This window comes from Catharus ustulatus, chromosome 10 (assembly GCF_009819885.2).
Source record: "Catharus ustulatus isolate bCatUst1 chromosome 10, bCatUst1.pri.v2, whole genome shotgun sequence".
NCBI classification, from domain to species: Eukaryota; Metazoa; Chordata; class Aves; order Passeriformes; family Turdidae; genus Catharus; species Catharus ustulatus.
The window spans coordinates 26203747-26231412 of record NC_046230.1 but is presented as its reverse complement, the minus strand read 5'-3'; the positions used below and the strand labels follow the sequence as shown (position 1 = coordinate 26231412).

The 27666-nt window shown below is 48.6% G+C and overlaps 1 long non-coding RNA gene across 1 annotated transcript; it reads left to right on the top strand.

Moving 5' to 3' along the window:
* On the top strand, positions 1-27666 carry LOC117000864. Its single transcript, XR_004418863.1, has 9 exons — positions 1-385; positions 4932-5103; positions 6157-6203; positions 13546-13664; positions 14859-14942; positions 17506-17605; positions 19279-19418; positions 20604-24257; positions 26628-27666. It is a non-coding gene; the product is annotated as an uncharacterized LOC117000864 (long non-coding RNA).

Below are 27666 nucleotides of genomic sequence, written 5' to 3'. Positions count from 1 at the left end.
AGGGATGGTGGAGCAGGGATGGTGGAGTAGGGGGAGCGAGTGCCCCCTCACCATGCTGGGTTCCTGTTTCAGCTGCTGTGCCATGCTGCTGCCTGGCCTGAGGTGCTGCAGCTTTTGAATGAAACCTTCAGAGCCTGTGAGAGATTCCAGGGATCTCCTCCGGTGCTGCTGGTGCTGCTCCTCCGCCCTTCTCCAGGAGTGTTCGCTGGTTCCGGAGCGAACATCGCCCGGAAACTTCCCGGCCCCTGGCACTAGATGGAGCTTCAATCTACTTGCACTTGCAGGTCTGGTGAATTCAACGAGATGAAAATAGAGAATACGTGAAGATATGTGTGCCTGCTGCTACACTTACAGCACCTCTCTTCCTGTTTTTTAGCAGAGTGGGGTAAATAATAATTTATATTTAATCTAAAAGAAAAGTAAAATGTTGCTGCAGAATCTGTTTGATCTCGTATGTGCATTATAATCATTAGCACTCTTTAATGTACACTAAGTTCACGATGGAAGTTGCTGTAAGTGAAGTATACTGGAAATGTGCTGCAGATTTAAGCTAAAGCCTGGGCTGTGCTGAATGAAGGTAATGCCAGTTCTGAACAAAGCACCTGGTTATATTTCAGGATGTGGTGGGGATCACCACCCTTTCTGTTTGCTGTGCTCGTGCAAGAATACTTTTCACTTTGTTCTACAAAGCTAACATTTCAGAATCATCTGTTATAAACCACCTCATTTTCCTTCTATGTAGCACCCTTGAAAATATTAAACAAATAGAAAAAAAAAAAGAAAAATGAGATTTGAAAATGTAGTGTTCATACTTTTCATTTAGCAAGCACCACGTCTCCCAGACCTCACACACACATCAGAAATTTAGGATCATCTTTTCCTGCCACAGAAGTAACTGGAAGTACATTTAGTTTTGTTCTTGGGTGCCTGTGATCCTAATCAGTAAGGGACTGGTTTAGTCGAAACTCCTGTCCAAGCACTGAAGTAGTCATAAAAGAACTGAAGTTGGGAACCAAAATGGTGGCACTCATGACAGATTTTGTCATTAAAACACTGAATATTGTTTTGTTGCTTCACTACAAGATCTTTGACTTTGAATTTCAGTCTTCTTCAGAGGCTTTGTGCTGACCAGCAGGAGGTTTGGGATAGATGGGGGGCTCAGAAAGCCTCAGCATGGCATGTAGCATTTGTGGGGTGCCCTTAACATATCCTGCAGAGATTGCACAGAAATTGCCATCATGTTCTCTTAAAGAAAGCTTTGCTTGTTTGTTTTTTAAAATAAATCTGTTATTTGCCTCAGGAATGCCTGTTATGCTCAGTCTGGGACATTAGAGGAAGGTCTTCTGAAATCTCACACCTAAATTTTAGAGAGCCATTCTGTCATTTGCCATTGCACTACATCTGTCACTCTGCAGCCTTCCAGAGAAGTGGAGCTTCAATATTTACTAATTTATAACACGTTCAACCATTTTGGTTCATTTTGATTCTTCTTCAGTGAACAAATGACGGTGTGAGCCCAAATCTTCCGTTTCTATCACAGCTGAATGTCAGTAGGTGAACAGGCAGTCATTTTGTCACGTTGGGCCCCTCTGGCAGGGACAAAACCACTCCTTGAATACAAGAGATTTAAGCAGGACATGGGCACTGGACTGCCCTGCAGCAGCAGGACAGATGTGCTTCCCAGAGTGTTCAGAAGATCTTTTCTGGATCTCTGGAGACTGTAGTTGTAGAAACATGGGCACTTGGGTGTTCAGGGAGCTGGTGAACAGGAATGCTGAGAGGAAGAGACATTTGCCACAGCAGGAATTGGACTCAAGTCCTGCAGCTTCTGCTGGCTGTTCTCTTTTCTTCCCAGGACATGGAACACTTGTGCTTGAGCTAGTTCCAGAGTGACTGGCATGAGAAAACCCGCCAGGAGCAGGAGAGCCTGTGCTGTGGGTAACCTCCAGCGCAGCGTTTTCCAGGGAGCTGCCATGGGAGCTGCTGTGGGACCTTGGCACTGTCAGATGGGTGAGGGAGCACAGCAGCTCTGCTCCAGTCCCCAGGGAGCCTTGGGGAGAGAGGGGTGCTGGGCCTGGGTGTGAGCCATGCTTTGGGGAGAGCCTGCAGCCAGCTCTGGGCACTGCTGCTGCTGTTCCCAGCCTGAGCAAAGCTTGGCTTAGTGACCAGGGCAGGAGCCTCAGGAGACACCAGGGAGCGGGACTGGGCTCTGTGTGCTCTGTGTCCTGCAGCCACTGTCCCTTCCCTCCCCTTGCAGAGGCTCCATGGAGGTGCTCCCACCTGTCAGTGCACAGGACAGGGGCACAGCAGTGCAGGGCTGTGGCAGTGCCCTTGGGGTGCAGCAGCTCTCCTGGAATGGCAGGGACAGCCACGGTTCCATGAATAGCAAACCAAGTGACCTAATTCAGCTCTCCTGGGCAGCCTCAGCTGCTCCATGGCCACGCTGCAGCTGACTCATCACTTCCACAGTGGCAGGGATTGGAGCTTTCAGGCCCTAAGGATTTTGCTGGTTTGTTATTAATTTTAAATTGATTAAAATGAATTTTTAAAATAGCAGGAGACGCTTGCCTAAAGAAATGGTTATTAAAAAAAAAAAAAAAAAAAGAGGGAAATAGTTGGTCTGTGGGAGTTACTGTGTGCTTAACAGCCACTGGCTCCTGCAGCTGAGGACACCCGGTGCAGCTTGGAGGAGTCTTATGTCAGCTGTTCTGTCCTGGCAGATTAGCAAGAACAGGATTAATCCATCATTATTATAAAAACCTGAGAACCAGAAACTGTCCTTGCTGACACCCAGTGCAACCCCTGGTGTCCTTGTCCACAGCAGAGTGGTATTACAATCTCAGCTACACAACTTTGTCCAGAACTCCGGATCTCCCGGGGAAGTGCATCCCTGCAGGAGCATCCCGTTCTCTGCAGCATGTCCCAGTGCCTGACGAGCTCCTCACATGGTCCCAAGACTCCCTGGGGTGGCTGTGGGCTGTCTGTGCTAGGAACAGGCTGTGTGTCCCCTGCTCAGCCTCCCAGGAGGGTGCCACAGCCAGGGTGGGCAGCACAGATGGGTAGAGGATCGTTTTTACCACAGTCAGAGGGCAGTTCTAAATAAGCTTCCACCCTGGGATGTTCTCAGTGCTGTGCCCACCCCGCTGTGCCAGGGGGAAGTGCCTTACCCTGTGGAGCAGGGAGATTGTTGTCCCCAAAATTTCCATCTGCTGCAGTGGAACAAGCCAGGCTTGTGCAGAGATGCAGCTTTTTCCCCCTGGTGGGGCAGGGGGTGCAGCCCTGGCTGCCCATGGACTGCCCAAGCCACTGCCACTGAGGATCCTTCTGCACCACGCTGGGCTCCAGAGATGGAGGAACCCCCTTCTTGGAGGCTGCAGAAACAAAGTCAGAGCTCAAACTCCGTAGGGATTTCTCCCTGAGAGTTCATCCTGGGGCCACCACCCCTCAGCACTTCCCACTGCTCAGGGGGTAGGGGCTGCATAGTCAGGATGCCAGGTCTGGCCCTGGGGTGTTGGCAGGGATGGTGACACTCAGGGTGACCTCAGGCAGCATAAACAGATTCATTGATCTAGTTTTTCGCCCAGTAAATAAACACCAACAAATTAATTTTTTTAAAAACGGGCAGGTGGAAGGTTCCACAGTACTTCAGAGAAGACAGAGCAGGATGGTGAGAGGAATGAAGGAGCAGAATATGGAGTCCACCTGGAGACAAGGAAGCAGCAGATATTGTCTGTCACCCTCTTTTATGTCTGTCTATAAAAAGTGACCTGTTTCTTCAGTGAAACCAAAGAATGAAAATTAAAAAGCAAAACAATACAGAACAGAAGACTTTTGCAAAAACAATTTGACACTTCCTATTGATTGAAGTAACGGAGCAGCAAATTCTACCAACTTGCATAAAAGCACCTTTGGTCTGCTTTAAAAATCGCTGTAAAAGGTAAAGAGATGTCAGTCCCGTGCTGTTCACTTGTCTTTCTCACCTCTAGATGTCAAAAGCTGAAGTGCTCTAGCTCCACGTGCCAAAGCAGAGCCCATTTCTCCTGCCCTGAGCAGTGCTGCTTGCCCTGGTGCTGCCAGGTGTGCTGGGGAGAGCTCATGAAGACCCCGAGGTGCTGCTCCCTGCCTGGAGGAGCCCCTCTCTCTCCTGCATCCTCTGGGACCAGGTGGGACCTTCCTGGCAGCAGGGTCTTGTCCTCCAGGTTCTCACTTGCTGGATGTGGCTCCTGTGGCTTCCCCTGGGACCTGGGGATGATGACAAAGGAGCAGTTTGTGTTGTGTGCCATGGACACATGTTCTATCATACGATGGTTTATGTGGAGCTTTTAACATGTTTCAATTTCTTTCCAACCAGGATACTTTCTAAATTAGTAAATTATATGAACAAATTCCTTGTCATGCTCAGACAAAATCAGATTTAGTGTTTTACTCAAATTAGAAAATTATGAAGTCAAGTAGGAAGAGCACTGGGTTACAAAATGTTCTTGCTTCGTTCATTTTGCCAGTTATAATTTTAGTTTTAATTATTTATGACACTCCATAATGTACTAGTTAATTTACAGTAGCATATTTTGGTACAGTATTAAAATTACTGACAGGAGAGTTACTGCAACACTTGCTGTTTACCATTTGCTGAGTAATATACACATTAATTATGCATATATTAGAATGGCTTTAAAGTATGTGTAGCCTCAGCTGTAGGGTAAAGGTGTTTTAGACATGTTTGTTCTTCATATAGTTAAAAATAGTGTCCTCTAAGACCTGATCCTAAATCTGTACATGAAATCAGTGCCTATTCATGGAAGGAAGTGGCAATGTGAAAATTCTTTCAGTCTTTGTAGGGCCAGGCCTCATCAAGCAGACATTAAAGAGCATTTCAGTGTTTTAAGGGCAATATTCTTATATAAAGTTATTTTATTCCTATTTCTCTTTAGATGAAAGTGTCCAACAAGTGCCTTCTCAGTCCTGTACAAGCTGCTGCAGAATCTGTCTAAGCACTGCTGCTGTTTATGAGAACACAGGTGTAGGAGTGGAAAAGTGCAGTCCTTGGACACATGCAACATGACTTTGAGAGAAAAAATGCTATCAGATTCACAAGGAAAACAGGTTTGAGAATAAAGCAAATATTTTTTCACACTTGTTTAAGTTTTATCACTCAGCTGTGCTATTTCTAGTAGTTGTAGACATAACATTTTGCAGAAAGAAACTTGACAGATCTATTCAGCTGGCAGTACTAAGTTTCCCTGTACTGATAGCACATCTTGCCAACAGTCCTATCCTGTGTTGGGAATTGTGTTTGGTTACCTTCAAGACAACTGGCTGCCCTCATGGTGCATTTCCATTTTTTGGAGCCAGAGATAGGACATGCCCAACTAGACCAGGAATTCAAACAACCCAACACGTCCTTTCTTGTTTGGTGAAAATGTGGTTCATGTTCCTAGAGCAAAGCAATTACAGCCTCTGTATTGTCACAGGTTTAGTGGTAAGAGCTGCTGAGCATCAAAAAACCCACAACAAACAAACAAACCAAACCTAAGGAGGATACTCTGCCTAGCAAGTGTCCTACCTCTCTGCCTGTTTTACTTCTTTTAGCCCCAAGCTAAGGATACTGCTGAAACAGGAGTGATTCACTCCCTGGAGCTCTACCCACAGCCAAACCAAGGGTTTAGTTTCCCTGTTCACCCATAATCTGTGCCTCCTTTCTGTCCTGGGGCAGACCCTGAGGCTCTCTGCCCTGGGATTCAAGCCCCTTCCCCTGACAGCCCAGTGCCCACCCTGGGCATGATGGAAAACTGGAGACTGACACAATATCCATTTGCTCGAGTTCCCACTGAATCCATGTCCAGGGTAACACTGGGCCCATGGTGTGATATGACACCAACTTGCAAGTAATTTTGCTTCTAAGCATAAAGGCTTGGGGAGATCAAAAATGTTCCTGTTAAGGAGAAATCTGCAACATTTATTTGAGAAAACTCTTCAACATGAACTTAGGCAGGGCTTGGTCTATCCAAGCTGGGAGATGCAGAGTCCTTCAGTGGCTGTTGTTTTCTACATTTCTTTAAGAATTGTGTATGTGTGTGTATTGCAGAAAGGCAGAAAAATCACTGAAGGAATTACTCTTTTCTTTTTTTGTGTTTTTCCTTTTAATTTGCTCATAAGGAAATTGAGAGTAAGGAAATCTCACCAGGAGGAACACCCACATGCAGGTACCAAATGCCTGCATGCACCTACATTCAATTGATGCAAAGAAGCTGAATTTAAAATGTGCTACAGAACAAAGTGGGGCCAGCTGGAGGATTTCCTGCTGGAGAGAGGAAAAGCCTGCGGAGGCAGTGGGTCGGAATGCTGAGCAGTGACACATTCCTGATGGCTGTAAATAGTGCTTCTGGGAGGAGGGGAATGGGAATATCTTGATTTGGTTATTTGCATGACTGAGCTCTTCCAGTTAATTATTTTTTTCATTTAGCATTCAAAATGTTTGTGGGCTTTTGTATATGTATGTAAAAAATATACATATACATATACATATACATATACATACACATACACATACACATACACATATACATATACATACACATGTACATGTACATATACACATATTTGGGGTGAGGGTCAGTAATTATTGATTCTAAGAGGCTCCAGAACTGCTGTGTGTCTGTGTCCTGAGCGCAGTGAAGCAGCAGAGGATGCAGAGCTCAGTGTCAGGGTGGCTCTGGGCAGGTGCCTCGAGGCTGTGCAGGTGTCAGGGTTCACCTGAGCCAGGCTTTGGTTGTTGGGCCCCTGCTGCTGCTGCTGCAGGAATGGGAGATGGGCCCTGGCTGAACTGGGAGCGGGTGCTGGAGGGAGAGGGGCCCTTGGGGAACCCAGCACGACCACTCCAGTGAACAGGAGGGGCAAGGGCAGCTGCCAAGGCTCATGGTGGCACCGTGCTGCCACTTCTTATCCCAGCCTTGCCTCGTCCTGTGCCAGCTCTGGAGGCAGGGGATGAGTGACCAGAGATCACGGGCAGCCAGACCTGTGACATCTGCCCATGCTCTGTCACTGCACTGGTGACGATGGCAGGGGGCATTTCCTCCTTGAAACACCTTGTGGATTTGACTGTTTCACAGACTTTTAAAGCTGCTAGTATTTCATTTACCAGAGACTAATGAAAAAAGCTTGTTGGAGTCAAGTAAAAACTGGCATTTAATTCAGTGCTTCTCTTGCAGTCTCAATCTCACCATACCTCTAATTTTAACTGTAGGCTGAATCATTTTCATCCTACTGCTTTAAAACCAGGCTTGTTCTGCTATGTTTGGGAAGTACAATGCTTTTTCTCTGTCTTAGTCAGATCTGTCTTGCCAAGCTTCTATCACTTGGTGCTCTTGGATGTAAAAATAACATACAGGCAAGGATGATTTGCAGAGTTAGTTTTATTACTGTAAGCAAAATTGAAACATAAAGGATGCCAGGATACATTATGCAGATTGATTTATAAAAATAAATTAAATGGAAAGTATTAGTCCCAGTGAAATATTTAACCTTATTCTGACATAATTCCTCAGGGCAGCGTTTGCATTGTGTGTGCATACAGTCCTTCCACAGTACTTCTGTCTGGGTTTTGTTGCTCTGTGGCTTCCTCATCTGTGAAACCTTCTGCTGAAGCTGCAGTGGTTAATGTTTGTCTAATTAAACCACTCTCTTATTCCCTGTTCTTAAAACTGCCTGATTTGTTTTTCACAAGTCCAAATACTTCCATTTGAGATAGACTCTTGCAATGACAAATGCAGGTGGAATAGCTGTAGCCTGGCAGTGCGATAAACCATGGAGACAGCTGTGAGGTGAGGCCCTGGAGCAGGCAGGGCTGTTCCAAACTGCATCTGCAGCACCCTTGAGCATGTGGGGAGAGAGAGCAGAAACACCAGGGAAACACCACGGTGTGCATGTGATTGCAGCACAGCAGAAACATTGCTCCCCTGGGTCCCTGCCTTAGGATGAGCATGGCAAGACTAGAAAAACACTGAAAGTGGCATGAATCCAAGATTGAGCAAACTTGCTCTGTTTATGTTCAAGATCTGGTTGTGAATCTGGGTTGATCTAATTTTGCATTTAGAGTTTGGCTTCTTCACACGAATTTGAATTGTAAAGCAGTGATTGATATTTATTTCTACTTTGAGGTAATTTGAATCTGCATCTCAGCAACAACTTGGGTCTTTGGACAGCATAAGAGACACTCTGTAACAGAAGTGTACAGAAATGCATTACACCAACTGATGTAGAGTTGTTTCACCTCTCAGTATGGAAAATGTCCCAGTGCTGCCATTCCACCTGGCAGTGAAGCCATCCTGCTGTGCCACAAGCCCTGTGCTGAGCTCCATGGGGCCAGTATCAGAAAGGCAGAACAGATCTCTGCTCACTCTCAAGTGTGAGTCAGTTTGCACAATCCCAAACCTCCGTTTGCCAGGCTGGTTCTGCAATAGTTCCTGCTCATGGAGACAGGCCAGCAGCTGCCAGCCATGTGAGTGGGAACAACTGATGTTTTACATAAGAAAAGATAGCTTGGTTTTACTTGGCTTTGTCTATCTATTTTCTACCATTGAGTAGTTTCAACCCCAGTTTAATGTCTGCTAGTTCAAAGTAAGGCCCCTTTCAGCCAGCTGTTTGCCCTGATCAGCCTGACATCAGCAGTGATCTGCAGTGATCTGTGGTGATTATTTGTGCTTCCAGAGGCTGTGGGATCTCCCCAAAATCAGCCCTGTGGGACAGAGCACTGGACAAACAAAGCAAGCACGTGGGCCACGGGAGGTGTCTGTGCATGGTTTGTTCACTGAGTGCAAGGCTGTGCTGATCAGACTTGTCCTGCAGCAGCTGCATCATCTGCTTGTGCCTTTCCATCATCAACAAGCAGGTGTTGGCCACAGTAGCAGGCTGTGCTTCACTGCCAGCTCCCTAAAAACTGACACCTGAAAAGCTAGTTTTGTGTTTTAGCCATAGACTTATGTGTTGTTGAAAAACAAAACGTGTACAAAGGCATCCCCACCCAGCTGGGCAGACACAAGGGTCCCTGTTCATTTGTCTGCTGCCCTGTTCATCCCATATCGTCCACAGAGCATTTCCAGCCCTTGCAGATGCTGATGGAGCATAGATCAGCACTGACTAATGTCACTTGTCAGGTGCTTCTGAAGGACAAGGTGGGGCTCAGTGTTTGGAACACACTTAAAAGGATGTCTTCACCTAAATTCCTCGGCTTCAGCACAACAGTAGGAACGGTCTTAGTAGAAGCACCTCTTCCTATATTGAAGATAAATTTATTAAGAAAAATGTAGACTAAAATGAAGGAACACTTAAAAAGCAAACAAATATGGATTCAGTGGATAGTATGTGTCAGGGTTTCAAATAGGTGGTCCCTTTGTGCACCACCTCAGTCTGGGTGAGGTACTCAAATGGAGTTATTCGTGTGAGTGGTTTGTCAGAGGGGTTGTGCAAACAGGGTGTTTGGTGACTGATCAGGGGTGAGGTGAGAAGATCTGTGGCTGTTCAGGGGCAGAGGGGAGAATGAGTCACTGACATGTGTTCGAGTGGGATTAACGTGGTAAACGGAGAGCAAACACAAGTGATTATTGGCATTCAAAAGTAGCTAATCTGGTCACTTGGAAAGTGCCAGTCTGCCAGTCTGCACCTGCTTTTTTTGCACCCCTGTCTCCTGAAGGGGTTTGTTCTCCTGTCCGTAAATGACAGTCGCTGCTCAGCAGCCTGGCTATGCCATGTGTTAGCAGTCATGGCACTGTCTCTGTTTGAAGTGACTTGTCACTGTTGGAATTGCAGTATTTCTGCTCAGCAAAGGCACAGCTAACCTAGAAGCAAAGGAGTGAAAACAGCAAGTGTGAGATGATGTGGGGCACAGGAAGAGGAGGCAGCTCATCCCAATGAAGCATGCAGGGGCATGTCGAGGTGGAGCTGTGAATCCAGGCTTCAGGATGCAATCTGGGATCTGCTGGGCTTTGAAACTGTCGGGGGCAGCTGAACGGCAGTCGTGTTCTCTGCTGCCGTGGCTGGCAGTGTTTTGAAAAACAGCTTTGACACACACATACATAACTGATGACAATGGGCTTGTGAATGTAGATACAAAACAACGAACCCTGATCCCAGAACACAGCTGGTTTCTCCTCTGTGGACACTCCCGTTTATTGCAGGGAGGCTGAGAGCAGTCTTACAGACCCGTAGCATTGTTTAGGTTGGAAAAAATCTCTAGGATTAAATAGACAGTTTCCAGGTGTGATCTGTGGTGTTTTCTGATCCTGAATTATGGACATGGGGGGAAGATGTGCAAATTGGAGCCTTCTGTGACAGAGGAATGAAGTCCTGCTGCAGTGCAGTAGAGCCAGTGGCCTCCTGCAGGACGGCTCTTGTCTTTGGGCAGCAGTCAGTGAATGGAGAGACCCCAAGGGTGAGGGCACTGCAGGTGCCTGTTGTTAGTCTGGTTTTTGCAGAAGCCCCCTGTCCTCTGTCAGCAGGGCCAGGAGCCTTGGGCCGGACCCGCGGGGCTCTGAAGGGACCAGGGGCCTTGGGCCAGGACTCGCGGGGCTCTGCCCGGACCAGGGGCCTTGGGCCGGACCCGCGGGGCTCTGAAGGGACCAGGGGCCTTGGGCCGGACCCGCGGGGCTCTGAAGGGACCAGGGGCCTTGGGCCGGACCCGCGGGGCTCTGAAGGGACCAGGGGCCTTGGGCTGGGACCCATGGGGCTCTGAAGGGACCAGGGGCCTTGGGCCGGACCCGCGGGGCTCTGAAAGAACCAGGAGCCTTGGGCTGGACCCATGGGGCTCTGAAAGAACCAGGGGCCTTGGGCCGGGACCCGCGGGGCTCTGAAGGGCCCAGGGGCCTTGGGCCGCGACCCGCGGGGCTCTGAAGGGACCAGGGGCCTTGGGCCGGACCTGCGGGGCTCTGAAGGGCCCAGGGGCCTTGGGCCGGACCCATGGGGCTCTGCCCGGACCAGGGGCCTTGGGCCGGGACCCGCGGGGCTCTGAAGGGACCAGGAACCTTGGGCCGGACCCGCGGGGCTCTGCCCGGACCAGGGGCCTTGGGCCGGACCCATGGGGCTCTGAAGGGACCAGGAGCCTTGGGCCGGGACCCGCGGGGCTCTGAAGGGACCAGGGGCCTTGGGCCGGGACTCGCAGGGCTCTGAAGGGACCAGGGGCCTTGGGCCGGGACCCGCGGGGCTCTGAAGGGACCAGGGGCCTTGGGCCAGGACCCGCGGGGCTCTGAAGGGACCAGGGGCCTTGGGCCGGACCCATGGGGCTCTGAAGGGCCCAGGGGCCTTGGGCCGGGACACGTGGGGCTCTGAAGGGACCAGGGGCTTTGGGCTGAACCCGCGGGGCTCTGAAAGAACTAGGAGCCTTGGGCCGGACCCGCGGGGCTCTGGCGGGGCTGTGCGTGCCCAGGGCGCTGCAGGCCGTGCGGGCTGTGCCGGGGGTGATGGCTGTGTGGCACGGTGACATGGTTCCAGTGGAGCTGCTGTGCCTGTGGCCGCGCTGGCATTGCCCGGGCTGGCTCAGAGCCGTGGCCATGGTGAGCTCACGGAGCTGTGGTGGGGATTTCTCTCGCCCTGCTGGGCTCCATCCTGTGCTGTTACCAGGCGGAGCTGCAGTGAAACATGCTGGTGCACATCACACTGACTGTGGGAGTGTTCTACAGCAGCTCCAGACCAAACAGGGCTCAGCCTCCTCCTCCCTATGCAGGGATGTTGGGAGGATGGATCTCATCAGGTACAGCAGCATCCAGACACCTCACAGGCGTTCGATTACAGGAATATCTGCCTCACTGAATGCCCAGAGGGATAAATGACTAAGGGGATGATGCTCCTTTATGAAACATTTTATTTCTCTTTTGTTACGTGGGTTAGAGCCTTTGTTCCAAGCTGCCTTTGCAGTCAGCGGTGTGGCTGCATCCTCAGGCACTGCCGCATTTCCTTTCCCTTTCCCAGGGTCTGGCTGTGTTTGTGCCTCCCGCAGGAGGGCTCGGGGTTTGCGGCACTGCGCTCCGTGCGGGATTAAATCATCTCACAAGGTCAGGCTCAATCGCTGCTGCTGCCAGGAATAGCACCCCGAGCCCACCCTCAGCACTCCAGCCTCCTTTCCCTGGTGAGCATGATCTGAGTCACAATGCAGCTGCTCTGCTGCGAGCCTGGCTACCTCTGTGATCCTGCTGCGGCTACCCAGGAGAGCAGCCGGGCTCAGGCAGCCGCAGAGACTGCTCAAGCGTGTAGCAAAAAGTCTAAACCCCAGAAATGGTATTTAACAGCTTATCTTATCTACAGATAAGCTCATAAAATGTACTGACTGGTTAAAAATAGGTTTTAAAGTTCTTGGCAAACATATCGACCTTTTTATTCTTTGTTTTTTGCTGCAGTACAAAAATACTGTTTCAATTATTCGTATTCTTATTGGCTTTTTCTGGTCTTTTTGGAAAAGGACCAAATTATTGATGGGTGTTTTTAGCTTTTAATTGTGCCTCAAGTACTAAACTTATTCCTGCTATTTGTTTGCAATATGTTTAGGCTATGTTTAGGCAAATGCAAATGTAAGTGGTTATTCAGTGCCTTTGGCACTCTGAACAGAATGTACTGAACTCCTGGGGCTTGGTACAAAGCCTCAGCCTCCAGCACTAACAAAGCCGGTGCAGGCAGCAGCTAAAATAGGAGAACTACCTAGGCTTGACAGAGGGGGTTCAGAAGATCTGGGAAGAGCACGAATCATTCGCCTGGCTTTTGTCCTATGGACTGGGTAAATGAAATAAGGGCATTTTTGCCCATGTGCTGTTGGCTGAGGGTGCTCTCCAGGTCTGGCCATGCTCAGCCTGTGGTGCTGGGGCCTGTGGAGCCTTTGCAATGCAGAGTTCACCAGCAAGGCTGCTCTGGATGTGCTGACAGGAGTGTGCTCCTGGGGCACAATGGAGCCTTTCCTTGGACAGACGCCGCAGAGCTGGGAGCCAGCGCGGTGCCTGCTGCGTGCTCGCTGGCAGCAGCTCGGCATTTTTACACTTGTTTGCCTGTTACCCAACCTATTTCAAGCTGTGATGGAATAAGGATGGCATTTGATCACAGCACTGCGCACAACTGCTTGGCTTTTATAACCCCTGTTTTAAATGGGAGATTTTTCTGTGTGTGCTTTTGTCTTCAAATAACTTCAGACTCTAGGTTTAGGCTTGGTGCTCTCTGCTGGCCTTCGCTGTGACTCTCACTCCAGAGGCTGCTGGGTCACTGAGGTGAGAAGCCCTCACAGGAAGAGGGCAGTGGTGACTGTGGAGTACGTAGAACAGAGCCTCCATCCTGGGTCTAGGTCTCATGATGGAAATTAAGGATGTCTTTGTAACTCTGTCTTTTTATTGGGCTTTATTTATCATGTCTACATGTGTGTCTGTGTCTCCTGATCTTGGGCTTGTTGAGCAGGTGGCATCCTCTGTAAAGACTTTGATACCTGTTGCTGCAGGATAAATCTCTCCCATCATGGCAATGATCAGCTGCCAGTGCTGGGTCTAACACTGGTTTTCTGTGTTCATGTGCCTCTAACAGTGGGATGAGTGGCCTCCATCTGCCACATAACATACACCCAAAACTGGTGCTGTTTCACCCCAAGACTTCTGCAAGCAGCCTGTCATGCGAGCTTGGCCCCACACTTTTCAGTGGATCAGGTATATTTGTGGTTATAGTGAAGTTTGGTCTCATGTCACTTGTTTCAGTTCTGTGGGAAGTGAGGCAGCAGGCTTGCTGCTTCCTGCAAGTGAGTGCAGCCAGGAGATGCATGTTTGCCATCTGGGAGGAAATCCAGGACTGGCATGGCAGGTAGTCAGTCAGTCATGAGAAAAGGTAAAAAAAGCACGTGGTGGGGAGAGGGATGAAGGACAGAGAGGCAGAGAGGCAGGGATCAGTCATAAATGTCTTTTGTCTCCTTACATCATAACCTGAGAAACTCTGGAAAGCAAATGACCAAAGCTGCTGCTTTAGGCTGTCTTGGGTGAGAAGGAAACCCATGGGATATCCCTGCTTTACTCTGAGTGTTTTTCAAGGCCTGTGTAGATAACTGATGCCCATAAAACAAACATGTATTGGTTGTCATTTGAAATTAGATTTCTGCCCATACAGTCCTTTGCTTTCCTGTTTTTGATGGCTAAGTTTTTATAAATTCTCTGCCTTTTGATTTTATATTTTCAAGCTGCACATAGAAATACCAGATTTGGGGCAACTGTGTACTTCATTCATGCACACAAATATCTGATGCCAGTGACACCCCAGGGCTGGAGCCCTCTCTCAGCCTTGCAAGGCAGAGTCCAGGGGCTGCTGAGCCATGGTGCAGGCTGCTGGTGCATGCCTGAGAGACAATCCCCTTCTGCATGAAGTGAAATTACAGCTGAGGAAACCTCCACCTGTGCACAATGTAGGTTAGAAGGAAATCTGGAATGGCTGGTGTGTTAGCGTGAGCTACAGTTTGTGCTGTTGGGGCCCCAGGGATTGCTCGATGCTGCAGCTGCTATTTCCCTGGAAAACCTTCCCTTGAAGCAAAGGGGCAAATTGTAGCAGTTTGGCCCAATGCAAGTACACCATGCCCCAAAATCTAACTGCAGTCGCTGAAGAGAATGCTGTTTGATTCAGCTTTTAGTGAGAAGTATACAAAAAAATTGATCCCTAAAAAATCTAGCTAATTCATTGTCTAATTTTAGAGTACAGCTCCTCTACTACAGATGCTGAGGGACAGCTCAGAGCCATTGAAGCCAAGGCTAACATCCTATCTTATCCTGGTTTTACTAAACCAGATCTAGGGCCAGTAAGACCCAATGGGTCTTATTCTTACATGTTCTTTATTGCTGTGTCCTTTCTGTTGATTTCAGGGTTATGAACCTTTCTGCAGCAGGATTTGAAGCAGTCAGATGCCAGCTTAGATCAAAGTCTCTAGGATTCACTTGTGATTTCTGGTAAGGCTTCTTTATGGTATTCCTGATTAACACTTTGAAGTCATAAGGTTTTATTGTGTCTGAAATGCCATAGGAATTTTCTGCTGACCTTTCAAAACCTTGTTACACTTCAGTGCCTTTTGCTTGTGATTTCCAAAACAACCTGTGTCCTGTGAAAGCAATTCTTCTCAAAGCTTTGGATGTGTTTTCCAGCACTTCCTGAGGACGTCCCTGATCCAAGCTCTGCTTTGGTGTGAATGCATGAGAAGCTGAGAGACTGATTGCTTTCTGCAGCTCACCTCCATCTTTCCTCTTGTGTTAAGGGCCATAAAGCAGAAAAGTAATTGAAAAATGGGAGCTGAAGACAGTGCTGTGTATGTACTTGTGAGAGCTGATTGCCCTCCTTCTTCCTTGCCTTTTTACTCTGTTGTTGTGTATTTGGACTGAAAATGGGGATTTCTGTCTGGCTGAGGCAGGCTGGCTGACAGCTGGTGGCCACCACTGGCCCAAGGACTCCTGGCCCTGGACAGGCCAGTTGTCCTGCAGTCCTTGCAGCAGCTGGCTCGGGGTGAGCAGCTTGCTTTGCTGGGAAGGCTGATACATCCATGGGCTGTGACACGATAAACTGAGCAGCTGAGCACTTTGGAGCCTGCTAAGCACAACAGGGTTGAGTTTTGTTGCATTTTGAGCCTGTGGAAGGCAAAAGTAACACTGGCATTCTTTATTCATGTGGTCCCAGTATGGAGTAGGGCGAGTTGCAAAGTGTGATGGGAGCAGACAATGTTTGCTGATAGCAGAGGTTGAAATGTTTCCTGTCATGGAAAAAATGAACAAGCCAGTTCCACATCAGCTTTCTTTTCTGAGCCCTATGAGTACTGTCCATGTTGCTGCTATTTCAATTCCTGTGTGGGATTAACACCATTGCTATGCATGGTCCAAGTGTCACCTTCCCAGAAATGGATGAAGGGAGTGAGGGTGCCTGAGCCTCCCCGTGCTCCCTGCTCCTGCCTCCTGCCCTCCTAACCCGCTGTGACCTGCTGGAGATGGGGCAGGAGCCACCGAGGTGGCAGCAGAGGAGGAGAGCACAAAGGGACCAAAGAGAGAGGAAATGCATGAGCCACGGGTAGAGAAGGCCAGGATGCCATCCTTGGTGCCAAAATTCTGTATGTGGGCCATGGTCAGCACCCTGTGCTGAGGAAAGAGCCTCCAGAGGTGCTCCCTGCAATGCCTGGCCACAGTAATCCACATCCTGAGCAAGGAAAAAGCCATCTCTGCCTCCTGACGGGTGGAAAAACCTGGCCAATCCTGAAGGTGTCCATCCCACGTGTGTCCTCTGCAGTCAGTGCTGCAGGAGCCAAACTCCTGCTCTGGCAAGCTCACAGGAAAATTACCAAAGGGCCAACAACAAGCTGATACAGCTCTGGGCTTTTGGAAGCTCATATTCCCAATCAGACAAGATGTAAAAGCCTCATTCTACAGGCAGATGATGCAGTACCAATAAGTGAAGTCTCTGAAGGGATGAAATTTCCAGCTGAATTCTACTGCTGGAGGTCTGCAGACATGGAAGACAGCAGCTGTATTTGCTGGGAAAACCAATAGGTGCAGGACCATCCCTCTGACCAGGAAGCACTGACACATTAAATAGAAGAACCTGCAGATTCTTTTTGAGGTTTTATTTTCTTGCTACAATTGCAGGCAAAGAGGACTCAGTTTTTCTGGAGCATACACCTACAGTGGAGGTCCTGTGTGCATTTGCCATTGCTATGAGCCATCAGTGCCAGGGCTGACTGAACAGCAGCTTGTGTGGATGCCCCAGGTGATTTATGCACAAATTTGGAGAACAAGATGCTGATTGATCCTAAGAGTTTTTTCCACAGGTTCTGAAAGGGGCAGTTGGGACAGAAATCCACCTTGGTGAATCTGAGACACTTGGGTCTCTTTTATTGTCAAAGAGGGAAAATGGCCTAATTAACCATGCTGTAGTCATTGTCAACACTGATGGTACATCTCTTGAGCCAACAAATACCCCTTGCAGTGGATGTCAGTGTTGTAGAACCAGACTGCCAAGAAACTTATTGGAATTTCCTCTCCTTTTGCTCCTTTGGGAGCAGGATCTTCTCCCAGCCACCCTTAGCCAGCAGGTTCTGCTCCTCTGTAGAGTGGTGGATCCTTAACAGGCCTGCTTGCTCTGTTTCCACTTGGTTGGCCCTGTGCTACCCAGCTTGCTCAGCAGTCATACAGCTTCCTACAGCTTGTACCTTGAAAGTCTTTTCAAGTACAAGGTAGGTGCTTCAGGAAGAGAAGCAGTGGTTTGGTGCTAAAGCTGCCCATTCTTTATACTCGAGCCTGTTCCTGTGTGAGTTTGGACACTCATTCATATCTCCTCTCCAGTATTTTATGTCCCTCTTCTCTTTAGTGCCTTATCTCCCTTGTGCTCTTCAGTGCTCGCTGTCTCTTGCCAGCTCTCTGTGCCACAGAGGGGAGGGCACAGTTTGAGGGAGGGCTGTGAACCAGCTCCTCTGGCATCTCCAGGATGTGCATGTGCTGATGGATGTTTCATGTCAGTGTGCTTCTCCTCCCACAGCTGTATCATACATCTGTGCTCTTGCTGCTGGCTCCTGGAGCACGTTCCAAGCTTTGGGCTCCCCGTCCCTGCCTGGGTTCTGCTCTGCAGGCAGCTGCTGGTGAGTAGCCTTTCTGCATCCACTGTCCCGATTTTGTTTTCTCTGTCATTCATTAATGGGTGAATACCTTGTGCAAGCTCCATACCCACCTGTCTGGAAATCATCCTCTGTCTCTGGTTGTGAGTCATTATCTGGATGTTTGGTTCATCTTCCACTACCTGCCTCCGATTCTGCTTCCATTCCTAAGCAGTGTGGCTCTGCTGCACACAAGAAAACTGTGCTGGGGCCAGGCTGGAGTGAGCCAGAACAGCCATTCCCCAGAGCTTTACCCTCCTCACAGACACCTGAAGGGACCTGAAAGTGGCTGGTGTCCTGAAGGTGCAAATGCAGGTGTGTGACAGCTGAACCAGCTGCATGTTTTGGGGAAGTGAATAAAGCAGTGTGTGCACACAGGCAGGGCTCTACCGAGGTCCCTCCTATGTGCTTGTGGCTGCTCCAGCTCGTCCCCAGTGCCACATTGCTGCTTGTGGGCCTCTGCTCTTGGCTGTGCTGAGACAAGATGAGCAGCTGGCAGGAAGGTAGCAAGAATGTGCTACTTAAACATAGGTTGCAAATGGCTGTGTTCCCAGTCTCCAGATGTGTGGCTGCTCTGGGATCTGGGACCTCCCTCTGTTCTGTGGCAGACAATTCCATTATTAGCTCAGTGGCAGCTTTCCAGATGCCAACACTCGTGACTGCAGGACTGTTTAATTTTCACTACTCTGAAGTATTTAATTTATCAGCTGTTAGCTTCTGCTCTGTAGAGATCAAATGCCCAAGTCCTCACCAAATTTTTACTCAGGGCTGGAGCATGGATCCTGTATGAACAGAGCATTATATCTAGTCAGGATCAGGGGCAGGATCAGAGGCAGCATAAGGTCTTGAATTCAGAAAGTCAGTCACTTCTGGGCTAATCAGTAGAAACCCCCTGTCTTCAGGGATGAATGTCTAATCTCCCTTCTTCTGTTCATTTCTATTTGGAGAAATGAAAAATCAGTATTGCTAAAAACACTGCCCACTCACATTTTGAAGCTGGACTGTGCAGACGAGGCTCTGGCCCCTCTCTAGTGTGGAGAGCTGCTGCTGAGAGCAAATCACCCTGCAATTCACTGCTGGGGGCCTCTCTTTAATTATTGAGTGCCAGAATAGATGTATATTGAGTTACCTTGCTGGCAAATATCATCTCCAGCATCTCATGTAACTCTGCAATATTCTCAGTTTTCCCACCTGCATAACATGGTCCTCTTCAAAGAATTTTTAAAAAGACAAAATGTGGTTTTATATACTGCTTGCTTGTCTAGCAGTGCATGTTTCCAGAGAGCAACAGGTTCAGGATAGCCTTCCCTGGCAGCATGTATTGCTCTTATTTACAGTCAAGCCTGCACTTGGATGTGCAGCAGAATGGATCAGGATGTGCATGCTGCATTTTTAAACCAACCAGCCAAAACTAAAACCCAACCTCCAAAAAATTCAGAAGAAAGAGAGAGCAGTCTAAGCCAGCACAGCTTTATGAGAGGAAAGTGCTGCTTATCAAACCTGGTTTCCTTTTATGACTGAGTAACCCACCTAGCTGATTGAGGAGGGCCACTTGATGTAATCTTTGGAGATTTCAGTAAAGCTTTCAGCACTGTTTCTCATAATATCCTTCTGGGAAAACTGTCCATCTCACATCTTCATAAATCCCTTGGATGCAGGACTGGAGGGATACTGAGCAAGTCTGCAGATGATACAAAACTGAGAGGAGTTGACTCTCTCAGAGGCAGGGAGGCCCTGCAGAGAGACCTCAACAAATGAGAGGACCAGGCAATCACCAAACCTGTGAGGTTCAACAAGGGTAAGTGCTGGACTCTGCACCTGGGATGGGGCAACCCTGGATCTACAGACTGACTGGGGAGTGAGATGTGGAGAGCAGGACCTGGAAAGGGTCCTGAGGGAGAGCTGAACACAAGCTAGCAGTGCCCTGGATCCAGGAGGACCAGCCCTGTCCTGGGAGCATCAGGCACAGGGATTGTCCTGCTCTGCTCTGCACTGGGGCGGCCTCACCTCGAGTCCTGGGAACAGCAACTCCATCATCCCTGTGGGTCCCTTCCAGCTCAGCATATTGTGTGATGCTGTGGATTTTGCTCTCCCTGCTCTGAAATATCCCATTTGTCAGCTGTTTGGGGTGCAGGCTGACATGTCTCCATGAAGTGCAGCAGCAGTTCTAGCCAGCATGGCTCCAGGGGTTGCCTGCACCCGGGCAGGCACTGGTGGCACTTGCAGGAGCACTTGGAGGTGGGGACAGAGAATCAGCCAGGTGGAGGTGGGGACAGAAAATCACTACACACATTTATAATTTTTCCCAGCTTGCAGAGATGCAAATGGCCACCAGTGTTCCCTCATCCCTTCTCTGTCCTGCTGTCACACGAGCTGCAGGCATCAGAGCAGAGTTGAGCAGGGGTTGAGAAATTAGCCATGGCTCCCTTGACCTTTAGCTCCTGTAAAATCCTCTGGATAATGTAGTCTCCAGTGCTCACAGCTGTGATACAACTATCACATATGTTCTTTCTAAGTATGGGAAGCAAACCTTGTTGTTCCTTATTTTGCAAAAGAAATAAATCTGGTGAATTCCATGTCGTGCTGATGACAGTTTACAAAAGAAAGAAACATTACCCAGTGCCGAAATGGAAGAAAAGGCAGTACTGTGGTTAGTCGAATACTTGTGTTAGTCACAACTTTCAGCCAATTCCATGAGTCAGGCAGGAGCTGCGAGCCCGGGGTCCCTCCTGTGTGACCCCCCAGAACTGTCCCTGCAGCAGGGCTGGCAGGTCCTGCCAGGTCCTGGCAGGAACTACAGCTGGGATCTCTGGTTCGGCAGGATCCCGGTGCTAGCCAGAGCAGGGGAGCAGGGCTCCATCTACTGCTGTGTGGGGAGAAGGCAAAAATAACTGGGATGGGAAAGCTACTGCATACTGTGAACTACAGTGCTCTTTTTTTTTTTCTCTCTCTCTCTCTTTTTTTTTCCCCCTGTGGCTTCCAGAACCCTTCACTTCCAATCGAGTTCCCTGATTGGGACATTGTGCAGGTCTGTGGCTGGGGACAGTCCCCATCACATCATCTGAGGCTGGAGAAATCAGCAGGGGAACAAAGTGACTTGTACACACACAGAATTGGAAGCAGAATCTGAAATGAGCCCTGATTTCCAGTGTGTTTTTCTGACAGGATGGGGTTCATGCTCCAAAGCATATTGAATACAGAGTTCTTGAAGGGCTGCAGGAGCAGGGTGAGGACAGTGCACAGTTCTGCAGTTTCTTGCTTCATCTGCCAGGGCTCTGTGTCTGAACCTCCTGCACTTGTACAGCCAAAGAGTGTTTATTCTGTATGTACCATACACAGGCATTTATACGGGAATGGAGCCCTGCTCGAGCCATGGGGATGCATGAGGGGTGTGAGCCCTGAATCCAGGCCTGTGGGCAAGCTCTGCACACGAATTCAGTTCTCACACTTTCAGTAAAATCCTACTCCTTGCCTTGCAGGTTGTGGCTGAATAGTGGACCAGGCTGTGCAAGGTGCTTGTGGCTGCCCGTCCCTGGAGGTGTTCAAGGCCACCTGGGATAGTGGAAGGTGACCCTGCTGATGGTGGGGTTGGTGGACAGGATGGTTTTTAAAGGTCTCTTCCAACACAAAGCAGTCTGTGATTCTATACTGAATACTGAATATTTTCCCCTGCCCTTGATCTTTGCAATCACCTGAGTTAACCCCACTGTGCTGGGTGAGGTAGTGTTTTATACAGCTGGTACTGCCCAGTTTGAATAACTCCTGAAGGATAATGTGTACAGTGTTGTTCTAGAAAAAAACAGATTTTAGGATTTTGAATTCTAGGAAAAGGTGCTAATTTTTCTTTGCAAGTGATTGGCTGGTAGTGAGAACCCATCGTTATTCAGCGCTTGCAGGGAACATGAGAAGTGTCTGCATTCTTAGGCTTCTGCAAAAAGCTTAACTGAGTTCTGCACTGATGGCAGGAAGAGTTTGAGCTTACATTATTTGACTGGGAGAGCTTGTCTCAAGTTATGTGAACAGATGTTTCAGATTTGAGTTCAGCCTGGCAGAAAAGGGAGATTAATCTAGTCCCCTGCATTTCCCATCTTTAGCTTGGCAAAAAAAAAATCAGAAGTGAATTTCCTTTTTTCCTTTTAACTGGATTTTTCTTTACTGTGAAACCAAAAGGCAAGCTCCTGGAAAGGAGGAGTGATGCACTTTTATCCAACCCAGTACTTAAAGGTTTTCACCTGTTTGCTCAGCTGCCTTTTATTTGTCAGCATTTTCATGCGTGGAGCTGCAATTATCTCTGAAAAACATCACAAACAGTGAAACCCCCAAAAACCTCCCCTTCAAAGACAGTCTGCTTTCCACATCTTGCTGCACGACACAGCCAGGCAGCCCTTTGTGTAGTAGCTCATGTGCTGCAGCAAGAGGAACTAAAAAAATACTTCTGACACAGCTGTCAACAATTAAACTGTGTGAGGCTTTGCTCACTGAGGTTAGGGAGAAACCCAGGGAAATCTTAAAAAGCTTTCAAGAGAAAGTACTGAAAATACATGCCAGGAATCAAGGAATAGATTGCAGATGACAAATGCACTTCCCCACAGACTGACAGTGGAGGATTTGGTTTGACAGTGGCTGTGGAGCTGTGCTGGGTCAGGCTGAACGAGCAGTGGATGGGGATAATTTAGCCAGATGAGCATGGCCAGTACTGACTTTTATGGGAGAATTCACCCCTGTGTTTGATGGGCAGATCCCACAGATAGCTGGAAGGTGGAGGACCCACCACTCCTGCACTGCTGTGCAGTTTTAATACCAAGCCTGAGTAGCTGTTTTGAGGCAGAGGATGGTGTTGTCAGCCCCAGGCAGGGACAGGGCAGCAAAATGATCTGTAGGGGCTGGAGAGCAGCAGGTGGTGACAGTGGGATGACATGCTGTAAGTGCCAGTCCTTGGCAAACCCCCGCCGGCCTGGAGACCAGGTCTGTCATGAGCAGAGGATAAAGAGATGAAAAGTGAGAGGAGCCCTTGCACAGCCACCCTGAGAGCCAAGGGAGGCTGTGCTGCCACGCACTGTGAGCACCTCCTCTCTTGGGCAGAATGAGCTCCCAGGTTTGGGTTCAGCAGTGCTCCTGGTGCCTGAGCTGCTGGCTAAAGCATCTCAGAGGCCATGAAATCTTTGGGGCTGGAGGAAGCAGAGCTGAGCACCTGTATGTTCTCCTTGGAGCCTCCTGTCCCCAGGCTCAGCACAGCCTGCCCTTGGCTGGGAGCTCTCGTGGCAGCACAGGAGGAGTTGGATTTTTGTGGTTCCTTGTTCAGAGTCAGGCTGTGGGCACAGTGCAGACCCTGGAAGTTTGTTGCTGCTGGGATTCCCAGAGATTTCAGTCCTGTGCCATGTGGGAAATAGCTCACCCTTTCTTTGGTCACCACTTTTTCCCACAGTGTCTGCTGAATTCTGCCAAATTAATAATTTATTCAACTGTCACATGCAGCCCATGGTGATGCATCCCATTCACAGCAGCAGGTCTGAGTGAGGCTGGGGGTTCCCCAGCTCCCAAGAGAAGACTGGAATTGCCCCAGGTGCCCAGGGAGGTGGGAGTTGGGGATCTGCAGGGCGCAGTGAGCGGTCTGAAGTTGCATCTAAAATAGCTGAGCCGTGACATTTTCTCTTGACAGAAGTGGTGAAAGGCCACAGACGCTTCCTTTCTGTGACTCAGAAACTTGCAAATCTTTGATTCGCACCTTATAAGTAAAATTAGCCTGTGCCTCACTGCTGCCAAACTCCTTCAAAGCAAAGATTCTTGTACAAAGGAATTCAGCAACAGAAATACAATTCACTTGTGGATCAGATTACTGTTATTTCTGACTAGAAGCAGTACCAGAAATGCTTGCAGGGATTTCCACTTTGCCTTTGAAAAGATGTGCATATTGTTGGTAGAAAAATAGCTGTTTGGAAGGATAATTCACATGGATTTGGGCACAGGGAGCCCCATGAAGCTGCTGCTGTGATGAGTACAGGAGTCAGTCACTTTGAAACAGGGATCTTCAGCTGCTGTTCTGGGAAATGTTGGGATGTGAGCTGCAATTACTGCTGCTCAGGAGGACATTTCCAGCCCTGGCTCTGAGCTTTCACCTAGCACATGGATCTTTATGTTGCTTATGCCTTGGTATCCCAGAGAGCTGTGGGACTTATTCCTGCATGTTGGGATTCTTCAGGTGAACTTTAGTGAAGGGAAGGATTTTGTTGATTCTTGAGGCAGTAATTGTTTGTGATGCTGATGACTGTGATGTTACTTTGAAATACGAGCTTACCATCAGCTGGGAGCATCAGTCAAGAAAAGATCTGGCACTTACAATCCATGGTGTTCCCAGTCTGTGTTTTGCAGCCAGCTGTAAGTGAAGCCTCAGCTCCTGTGGTGATGCTCCTGGGGACAGAGCCCGATGGCATCTGCAGAGTGGGGCGTGGATGGATGTCCCTGCAGCCAGAGAGGCCCCAGACCTGCACCCATCCAGCAGAACACCCCCAAATGCCAGCACGGAGCAGAGTCCAGCAGGGAGGGTGAACTGCCTGGGACAGCCAAGGACAGCCTGAGCTGAGGACTTGGGGTGAAACTTGTAATGAGACAGAAACTTGTCTGCTCATAATCTGTGGGGGTGAGTTCTAGAATAAAGCCAAGAGAGCTCTGATCATAGCCTAAAACACTGATAGAAATGGTGGAAGGAATGCATGCCTGTAGTATAATGCAGAGTTATATGGTATCTGTAATATGATATATATACAATGCACATTGCAATCATTTTTCTTCCTGGCATACCAAGAGTTTTAAACCAAATGAGCAGAAAGCAATTGACTTCAGAAAAAGTTAGGCATGTTGCACTGGAAATAGAACTGGTTATATTACTTTACCCCAAAATAATGTACTTGGTGTCTTTGGGTGCCAAGTGAAGCCTTTCTGAACAATGACATGTTTTTGTGGCCATCTCAGCCAGGTCTGTTATTTCTACTTGATGAACTGTGCACAGAGAAGTGGATTTCCAAGGAGTGGATTTTTTTGCCCTTTGGAAATGTGTGGAAGGGACAGCAGCATATGGACTTGGCATGCCCCAGGCATGGCTGTGGGAGCTGGGGAACATTTTGTGCCTGCAGCAAGTGTAGGAAGAAGGAAGGAGAGAGGAGCAGGCAGTGAGCTGTGTGGGGATGGCAGTGAGGTTCCCTGTGAGCAGGAGCAGAGGGGGGCCCAGTCTGCATCACAGCTGAGGTGAGGAGCAGCCCTCCCACCGTGCCCCTTCCCTGCCTCCTGGGTCACAGCACAGCTGGGGGGTTCTCATGAAGAGCCACAGGCAACATCTGGACCAGAGAGTGCCAAACACACAGATGGGAGCAAACAGGAGATGAGTGCCAACATCCACACAGGAGCTCAGCACTCCTATCCAATGGAACTGTGGTTTGGGGAAATGTCCATAGGATGGAGAAGTTTATTTAAACACGTATTTAATGTTAACAAGTGGACCCACAGCACAGCTCTCTGTCTTGGAAGCCAGTTGCTGACACAGAGCAGCTGAGTTTGATTTGCAGAGAACTGTTGCTCTCCAGTGGATTGCAGGTGCAGCACAGTGACTGGTGACTGTTTGGGCTTCCCTGTTGTGCTCTCAGCCATCCTGGAGGAAACACAAAAAGGCTGGAGGATGACTGGAATGCCATAACAAGTTTTCCACAAAGAAAATCAGTGAAGCTTCAGAAATCTCCACTGGCTTATGCTGCTTCTGAGACATGTCCAAGCTGATGGTCACATATGAGTCCTTACAGCTCCTTTTGAAGGTTTGAAGGCTTTGTTTTCAGCAGAAGAGCTTTTCTGGACCTTATTTGTGATGGACTGACCTTCAAATAAAACTAAGACCTGACAACAGAGTAGGTATGACAGCCCTGTCAAGGAATGGATAATCTCCTGTCTTTAAATACACTTTCTATTTATGTTGTCAGTGTACAGACAACTCAGGATTTTACCTGCTATCCCAGACTAACAGTTCAAAAGTGCCACCAAGGAAACTTCTCTGCATATCTCTTTCTATTTCAAAACTTCTTAACTGAATAATGTGAGTTGGCAGATGCATCACTGCCTATCAAAGCTCACAGCTGAGGGATGTTCAAAAGGAAAAGAAAATATTTGGAAAAGTATTTTTTTACTACCAAACAAATCTGGAAATTGTATCAGCTGGGGGGATATACAAATTGTTTCTGCAGCTTAATTTTTCATGGTTAGTTTATTTTTCGTGTTTATTAGAATGCTTCAGTTCTTACCTCAGACACCTCAATCTCTGCAGGTGTCAGGGTCCCTGGAGGGGCCAGCAGCTCTGTGTGCCCCAGATCAGCTGGCAGACATCTGCCTTGTGTTAGGAGAAACATGATCTTCCTGCTGGCTTGGACCCATGGAAGGGGGTGGGAACTGCTGCTTAAACCAGCACATAACCAGCATTTCAGAATAAATAAGCAAAATATACAATTAAATAAGCTGCCTGCACTTTCTCAGAAAAAAAAAAAAAAAAGAGCATTTTTGGGAAAAAAAATTATGCTTTCCACACCCTTTGTAGAAGCTGCTGTGGGTGCCAGGTCGGTTGTTACCCGTGGGATTGGCTGCTGGGGACTGGGCACAGAGGGATGGAGGGATGGTTTTACCATCTGACTCCAGATCTGCCTTCTGACACTGCAGTGCAATCACCAGCGCTTGGCTGGAGTTAATTGAATTGAATGGGACACTTGCCAGGGACAGCAGTTATCTCCTGCAGTCATTAGCACAGGAAGGGTGTAAGGATTAGCTCTTGTTTGCTGTCTCAGGTGTTAGTGGTAATACCAGCCAATGTGTTAAGGTCTTGTCAGCAGCAGCACGCTCTGGAAGGGACAGCAGCCTCTTCAGCTGATAATACCCAGATCCTTTCTTTTAAATGCAGGTATTCCTCATTGGAGTAATTTCATTTTAGTCCTCACTTTGAATAGTTTAATGAGTTTAATTTCATCTCTCATTTCAGGGGGTCAGCAAACGTATAGGACAGGTACACTGACCCTTCTGACTGACAACACATCCCAAGGAGTCTCTCTGTAGCCCTGGGAGCATGGCATGGTGTGGGTGAGTGCTGCAGAGCAGCCACTGCTCCTGGGATCACATGAACTCTGCGCTGGGGGAGGAAGGACCTGGGCTTTTGATTTCTGAAGGATATTGCTCTGATAAATAAAGAAAAGATTTAATTACTGCAGGAAAGTGTGGGGATTTGCTCTTTGGCATTCTGGATGAGAACTCCTGGTCCTGAAGGTCTGTACAGTTACTGAGGAAGCAATGGGCACATGCCCAGGACTCACCCAGGTCCCAGCTGTGGCAGTGCCTGTGTCCCACCCGTGGCAGTGTCCCACGTGCCTGTGTCCCCTCTGCAGCTGTGCCCATGTCCCACCCACAGTGCTGGTGCCTCAGCTGGAAGTGAAGCCCTGCTGCTTCCTGGGGCTGGGAGCATTAATTAATGAGAAGAGCTGTGACAAAGTGCTTTGAGACCTGCTGAGTTCAGACATCTCCTCCATCCATGGTGTGTGGGTGGGATTGCAGCCTCTGTGCAGGGACCTTGGGTGCCTGGGCAGCCCTCCCTGCCCTAGACAGTCCCAGACCTGCTGGATGTTGGCACATGGAGCTCTGGGTGAGTCTTGCCCTGTGCAGGCTGGCAGGGAGGTTCTGCCAGAGCCACAGGAGCTGTGAGAGCAGTCCTGACCTCAGCTCTTTGCTGGCTTCGTCCTCCCACAGCCCCTGGTCCCAGGCAGGTGGGTGGGGAGCCCAGTCCAGGCTCCACCAGCCCCTCTGCAGCTGCTTTGGGAGTCATCTTAAACTTGCTTTGAGGGGTCTGAAAAATTGCTGAACTTTCAAACTAAGTTCTTGTGATTGAGTATTTATTATTGAACTCAGCATGAAATGTAAAACAAAGCCCAAAACCAGGGATGCTTTTGATTTTAGTGTAGATGCTGACAGCAATTTTAATTTATACATATTTTAGTAGTGAATGCTTAAAATTATTCTGGTGTTTTGTG